This window comes from Dasypus novemcinctus, chromosome 17, assembly GCF_030445035.2.
Source record: "Dasypus novemcinctus isolate mDasNov1 chromosome 17, mDasNov1.1.hap2, whole genome shotgun sequence".
In the NCBI taxonomy this organism is placed as follows: Eukaryota; Metazoa; Chordata; class Mammalia; order Cingulata; family Dasypodidae; genus Dasypus; species Dasypus novemcinctus.
The window spans coordinates 39918630-39926622 of record NC_080689.1 but is presented as its reverse complement, the minus strand read 5'-3'; the positions used below and the strand labels follow the sequence as shown (position 1 = coordinate 39926622).

The window sequence follows — 7993 nt, the reverse complement described above, 5'->3', positions numbered from 1 at the left end:
TCCTTTTATTCCAATTTTCTAAGTGTTTTTATCAAGAAAAGATGCTGGATTTTGTCAAATGCCTTTTTTCTATTGATTGAGATGATAATGTGGGTTTTTTCCCTTCCTTTTGTTAATGTGATATATTAAATTGATTTATTTTCTTATGTTGAACCACCCTTGTATACCTGGGACAAAGCTCACTTGATCATTGTGTTTAATTCTTTTTAAGTGCTGTTGGATTCAATTTGCAAGTGTTTAGTTGAGGATTTGTACATACATATTCATAAGAGAAACTGGTTTGTAATTTTCTTTCCTTGCAGCAGTTTTATCTGATTTTGTCAATAGGCTCATATTGGTCTCATAGAATGAGTTGACTAATGTTCACTTCTGTTCCATATTTGGAAGAGTTTGAGCAGGATTGGCATTAGTTCTTCTTGGAATAATTGGTAGAATTCACCGTTAAACCACCTGGTCCTGGGCTTTTCTTCATTGGGAGGTTTTTAATGACTGATTTGTTCTCTTTATTTGTAATCAATTTTTTGAGATCTTCTATTTTCTCAAGAGTCAGTGTAGATAGATCACTGTGTGTTTTTCTAGGAATCTGTCCATTTCACTTCAACTAGGTTGTCTAATTTTTGGCATACTGTTGTTCATAGTATCATCTTATGATCTTTTTATTTCTGTGTAGTCAGTAGTAATGCCCCTCCCCCATTTTTTATTTTATTCCTTTGCATCTTCTACCTTTTTTTTGTCAGTCTATCTAAGGGTTTATCAATTTAATTGATCTTTTTGCAAAACCAGATGTTGATTTTGTTAATGCACTATATTATTTATTATTCTCTATTCCATTTATTTCTGCTCTAATCTTGTTATTTCTTTTCTCCTGCTTGCTTTGGGATCAGTTTGCTGTTCTTTTTCTAGTTCCCCCAGGAGTGCAGTTAGGTCTTTGATTTTACCTCTTTCTTCTTTTTTTTTAAATATATGTACTTAGGGCTATAAATTTCCCCCTCAGTACTGCCTTCACTGCATCCCATAAGTTTTGATATGCTGTGTTTTTATTTTCATTCATTTCAAGATATTTACTGATTTCCCTTGTGCTTTCTTCTTTGATCCAATGATTGCTTAGGTGGTTCCTCTTTAACTTTCAGGTGCTTGTGGTCTTCCAGTTCTCTGTTGTAATTTATTTCCAGTTTTATTTCATTTTGGCCAGAGATGATGATGTGTGTGCTGTGCACTGGGCCTCTACAGACTTCAGTCCTTGTGCCTGGACATTCATGGGTTATAACTTGCTTCTGTGAGTGGCTCTATAGCCTGCCTCTGCAGCAGGAGGGACCCAGGCTGTGCTGCCTCTGTGTGATTCCCAAGCTCTGTGGGAATGAGGACTGGAAGCTCTCGGATGAAAATGTCCTACCTGATCCTACAGAATATTTCCCTTTTCTTTGAGTAAGCATTTATGGAGTCTTTCTCCATTCTCTATCATCCTCCAGAGTTCTAAGCAAGTGGGATTTGTCCTTTTATTAGTTGATGCTGAGGAAAGACTTTCCAGGGGTGCCTTACATCACCACGTTGATGATGGCACCTCTGTTAATAACTCTTAAGTATTTTTGATGTAGATGATTCACATGTGGCAATTGCTGTCATTCTGATTTTACAAAGAAGGAGTCAGTTTAAAAGAAGTAACTAATTTTCCCCATATCAGAAAGCTAACCATTTTTAGAACCAGAATTTGAATAGTCTGCCTGTTCTATATCTCATTGTTTTTGCTCTATAACATGCTAACTTTTGTGGTTTTCTATCATATTTTGCTGTAGAGTTTAAGAGTTATCAACAAGTAATCTGTCAGTATATCTAAATAAAAGTAAAGTTTAAGCCTTAAGCAGTGAAATTTTGATGCATTATAATTATTTGTTGGATTCAGACAGCACAATTACAAGATCCAGACTTTAGTACCTAAATCCTCTCCTGATCAGGACAAGATATTTCATCTTCAGGTTATAAGATTGAGAAAATCAGTAAAGCTAGATGCATGTGTACTTTGGGTCCTTGGAGGTCATCATTACAGAGTGACTATATAGCTGATTCTCTGTGGATTTGGTTGGCACAGGACACCTTACACAGAAGAGTGCAATGAGCAAGGCACATCTGCTGTGAAGTTGATAGCCTTTGTCTGGGAAGTAGTAGGACTTACTCTATATTAAGAATTTAAAAATGGTATATAATTATATTTTTAAAAATTATTTTATGAAGTAGAAAGGAATTCACAGGAGCATTTGAGAGATTGGAGTGATTTGGTGGTACTGGGTGACAAGAGTGTTTTGTTACACATCCCTTTTATGAAGGAACAAATTCTAAGTTCAGCTCTTGAGGGACAAAGCAAGGAAGGTGTTCTGTGGTTTGAGAAGCAATTATAGGATAACCTTCATCAGGGAAAATAATGAATGTTCAGATTCAGGTGTTTTATACCTGTCAATTTGTTCGAAATATCTCAGGTCCGTCTTGAATTACCTCCTGTTCATCTTAAGAGAGGTTTTCAGAGAAATTCAAAAGGTCTTTTTCACTGAACAGCTGACCCTCAAGAATTGCTATGGTGAACATGACCCTTGCTCTGACTGGACCAGGTGCATGAGGCTCATGGGAGATGCTGAATATTTCTAATTTACATTTACTGTAACCTAGAGCTGTAGAATCTGCTAGTTGACTAACAATGTAGCTTCTATTCTAAAGACAACTTCGGGTATTATCTTCTTACTGGCCAATTCCTCCTTACCTTTAATGATAAGCTAGGAGATTGGGGAATTCCTAAGAAGAAAATCCTGCTAAAACCTCACCTTGATGGAAGATAAACCAATAGTCTGAATTTTGTCTCAGAGCTGAGCTAGGGTCAAAGAAATTCTGTAGCAAGTTGTGGATATATTTAAGCTAGTTGTTCATAAAGAAATTTGTAACAATAGCAATAGTATTATGTCCTTGGTCTGCTTTTTAATTCATTTCCTTCTCAGCTGTCTGATCAGTCTATTTTAGGTGTGTGGATGTTTTCAGAAGATTTCTCTGGGACTGTTGGCAAATCACTTTGCCTTCCTTGGACTTAGTTCCTTTTTCTGTGGGTTGAAGAAATTAGAATTTATGATGTCTAAGTTTCTTCCCATTATAAAAGTTCTGTGACTTTGACTATATAATTGAAAAAATTAAATCATTATATGTCTTCATATTTGGACTAGCTATAAAGATGTGGGAAAATCAGTCCTGCTTGTTTGTTTGTTTTCCTGTATTGTAATAATGCTTTACATATGGTAGGAACACAGAGGCTCTATTTTTGAAATTGAATTGAATTTCATTTTCTTGGAAAGCAATTTTAATTTGAAGTCCAATGCATTCAATGTAGCCTGGGCTGAGAGCCAGAGAACTGGCAAGCAATTTCCCAATATACTTACAGTCTATCTCTCTCCCCTTTTTCTCTCTGACAACTCTAAGTTTTTCTCTGTGGTTTCTTCATCCCCAAATGTTGTTCAAAAACCCTAATTATGTCACCCTGGCCAAATCAGATTTGTCCATCTCCCCAGATATTCTTTATTCTAAAATTATTTGCTCCATTTTCTCCTTCCATCAAAACATGCAAATAAACTTACTCAAGAATTAACAGTAAAATACTTACTCATTTAATCAGTGTATGCAATAAGAGTCACTGAAAAATATTTAATTTTAAAAAGAAATCCTGTTAACCACAATAGACTTATTATTGGTGGCAATTATATTATATAACACGTAGATCTGACAAATATCTTGGAATATACTAAAAATTGGAGGGCAATCTTAGTATCTGGGTACACAGTCAAAAATATGACCCTATCCCTACCTCATTCTCAGCTTCCTTCAATTAGATTCAAACAGAATCTAAAAATGTGCATAGTGTCACAGTGTGCTTCAAAGCCCAAGTAAGATCAATTGGGTTAGGATGACATCATCTAGGTTGGGAAGATTCTTATAAGTAATAATTTTTATTAGTTATTCATTTATAAAAGGAAAATGTCTCTGTATTCATGAGAAGTATCCCTATAAAACACAACTAATATCACAAAGGAGAGACTTTTATAATACCTTAGTATACTCTAAAGCTGTGAATTTCTGTACAATAAAGTTATAAATCAGGATAAAAGATTGCTGATATGAAAATAGAAGCATTGCCATTCAGTGAGATAAAACTAAATAATTTTCAAGCACAAAAATTATTTAAACTATAGGCAAAATCTCCTTAGAAATATGACAGCACAAATAAAACTAAAGCATTAGGCATCTGCAACCTAAATTATTAAAATTGTATATAAAGCAAAATGAGATTTAAATACACTAAAGATGGCATATGGAGCATTTCAAATGTTAAACTACCAAAATGTAGTATTATCAATTAATCTATTTTAAAAGTTCACAAATTCCTGGTAGTATACCAGAGGTGATTCAGGTTCTGAAATACCATATTTGCCTTCAAATTGAAACTTTTATCATAGGTGATTGTCCTAATTTTTTATTTCAGTTTCCCTTATGAGAAAGTGTTCGAATATTAGCTGGATTTACATTAAAATATAGACAATTTGATACATGAGAAGTATTACTGAATTTCAAATCTTGAACTTTGTTTTCAAATCATCATCTTAAGTTAATTACTTTGACTAAGTCACAAACTTCCTAGGCCTCATTTTTCTCAACTGTAAAATATGAAAATTGTTCTATAAAAGCTCTGCTAGCACAAATTATTCTTGATAACTGAAACAACATTTCTTTAAGATGAATCAGGAAAAGAATATATTATTTGATAGTAAAACTGGACATTAAGTGATTGGAACACTTTCCATACTAGAAAGAGTGATTAAGACCTTGAAGTTTATATCTCTAAGTGTAGGACTTTACATATCAAACTTTATGATAAGTAGAATTAAAATTCATTAGTATTATTTTCAATAACACCAATGCTCTCACCAATGGAAATTAAAATTACTTGCAAATCTTATTAGAAATACAAGTTGATGCTTTTTTTGCTCTTCTTTAAAAAAAAAAAATACACAGATCACACAAAATGCTACATTAAAAAGTATAAGAGGTTCCCAAATACTCCACTCCCCACACCCTCCGTGTCTCCCACATCAACAACTTCTTTCATTAGTGTTGTGCATTCGTTGCATTTGATGAGTACATTTTGGAGCATTGCTACACAGCATGGATTCTAGCTTACATTGCTATCCTAGTCCATTCATTGGGTTATGGCAGGATATATAATGTCCTGCATCTGTCCCTGCAGTATCATTCAGGACAACTCCAACTAGCAAAAATGTCCCCATATCACACCTTTTTCTACCTCTCCCTGCCTGTGGCAAATCCCATGGTCTCTGTCTCTACATTAATGAGGTAATTTCTTCCATTGCTAGAGTCACAATAATTCTGTAGTAGAATACCAATTAGTCCACTCTAATCCATATTTTATTCCTCCATCCTGAGGATCCTGGGATGGCGATGCCCAACTCAGCTCTAAATTGAAGGGGGGGCTTAGATCCCACGTGGCTGATGAATGGGATTCTTCTGCTTGCAGTTGTACATTCTCTCAGTTCCTTGGCGTGGTGGATGACCATCCTCACCTCCTTGTTAACTGATCTGGGTAAGTCCAATGAACTGGAGTGTAGGTGTTGCAACTCTTTGGAGGCTCAGGGCCCAGATGACACATGAAAAGTCCAGACATTCAAGTCTCCTGGGCATACACCAACCCCCAGCGCCAACCACAGGTTCAGTAAAAGTAACAGAAAAGGCGTGTGTAAAGAAATTACATCTGGGTCCAAATCCATTACACCAAGGAGCATAAATTCCAAAGTAGGCCCCACTGACAAGGCATGGAACTCCAAAGTCATCTGCAAATGACACCTGGGTGTCTCCATAGCCCTCAGGAGCACCACTACCTGGGGTTTTATCTACTTTGGCTGTCTCTGAGATCCTGCTGAGACATGTGTAAGCTCAGCCCCTCTGATGAACTCCTGACTCATTTTGAAGTCTCTTAGCCATATAAACTCATTTGTCTTTACCATTTCCCCCTTTTATTTTTCTAGTTGTATCACTAGCCAGAGTTTGGAAGTAATCCTTTGGTGCCAGGGAGGCTCATTGCCGAGAGTCATGTCCCACACTGGGGGGAAAGGTAATGCATTAAATGCTGAGTTTGGCTTAGAGAGTGACCACATTTGCACAACATGGAGGCTCTCAGGAGGTAACACTTGGGCATCCTGCAGCTCTAGGCCAAGTTGAAATTTCAAATGCACAAGCTCATAAGCATAGTTATCAGTATCAAAAAAATATGGAATGCTTCATGAATTTGCATGCCATCCTTGTGCAGAGGCCATGCTAATCTTCTCTGTACTGTCTCAATTTCAGTATACATGCTGCAGAAGCGAACACCAAATTGATTCTTGAATCCCAACTGTAGAGATTCTGACTTGGTAGATCTCTGGAGAGACTCAGATATTTGTATTTTAACAATTACCCCCAGGAATTTTGCTCCAGAGAGTACATGGCAACACTTGGAGAAACATTCTTCTAAGCCAGTGCTAGAACAGTACATACATAAATGCATAACTGGGAGGGGGAGATAGGAGCCATGGAAACATCACATATTAAATCCTGTGTTGATGATATCTGGCACTCCCAATCTTTGTTCATCAGAATCTTACCACCCTAATGCCTCACAATGAGTCCATGGAAAAAAAATAATAGCCATCATTTTTCAACTTTTCTCTCTGCCCTTACCTAATATCTAGATTCTGAAAAACATTCTTTTGAATCATGCTTAATTTTATTTCATCAAGTCTGCAACTCCACCTGTGTATTAGTTTCAGACAAAATCTGATTTTTATAATACTGTGTGAGAAAAGGAATCTGGATTTTAGGAATAAATCCCTGATCCAGGTTAAGACACATAATAAATGTGTCTATTTAGTATGTCTGTCTGGACTCAGTATTGTCACACTCCCTGGGCTCTGAGAAGTTCTATTCATCAATGACAGATCAAGGGGATTTTCTCAGAGAAAACTGACAAGAGATAGGGAAGACCCTAAACCACTGGATCGAGCAGAACTTTCCAAAATCTACATTACTGGGTGTTCTAGGAATGGGAAGCATATAGAATGAAACATATTTCACTCAACATATTGAATGAAACATATTGAATGAACCTTGTCATAGGCAGAATTCTAAATTGGTCCCTCATGATACCTCCCTATGAGGCACACACAACTTCACCCAGTTATTCAATCAAACACTAATACAGATGATGCTGTGAAGAGATTTCACAGATATAATTAAGTTCCTAAATTGACCTTAAGATAGTAAGAGTATTCTGGATGATCCTGAATCAATTAGGTGAGTCCTTAAAAAATACTGGGCTCTGCTGGTAAAAACTTACAGAGTGACAGGAATTCCTCTTGCTGACTCTGAAAATGGGGGGAGCCACATTGTAATTCAGGTATGACTGATGAGCTGACAGTCCACAAGAAAGTATAGACATCAGTGCTAACAACCAAAAGGAACTGAATTCTTTCATAAATCGGAATGAGCTTACAAGTATATTTTTTCTTAATCAAGCCTTCACATGAGAACCCAGTCACTCCATGCCAGGACTTCTGACCTAAATAACTTTGAAAGAATAAATTGCTAATTTCTTGTTAATTTGTTAGGAAATAAATAGAAAACTAATGAATGAGGTTCAACATTCAACCATGTTATCTTTCAAGGATTATAAATTCATGATAAACTCCTAAATTACTAGATTGATACTTTTGGTATAATTTTATTGATAATTGTTTTTACCACCTTCTAACATTTAAAAAATTTATCACTTGTCCAAAATAGATTGCTTTAAAATTAATAATTAATTAATTAAAATGGCCTATCATGTTACCATTTATTGCTATCAGTTCATCACTATCACTTACATGTAAGATTCATTTAACATTTATCCTGTGAAACAAGTATTATCCCTATT

General features: G+C 35.7%; 1 non-coding gene across 1 annotated transcript; it reads right to left on the bottom strand.

Moving 5' to 3' along the window:
* Positions 1–6304: 6304 nt before the first annotated feature.
* Positions 6305–6411, bottom strand: LOC111764209 (U6 spliceosomal RNA). The gene has a single exon (XR_002796881.1). It is a non-coding gene; the product is annotated as a U6 spliceosomal RNA (small nuclear RNA).
* Positions 6412–7993: the final 1582 nt, after the last annotated feature.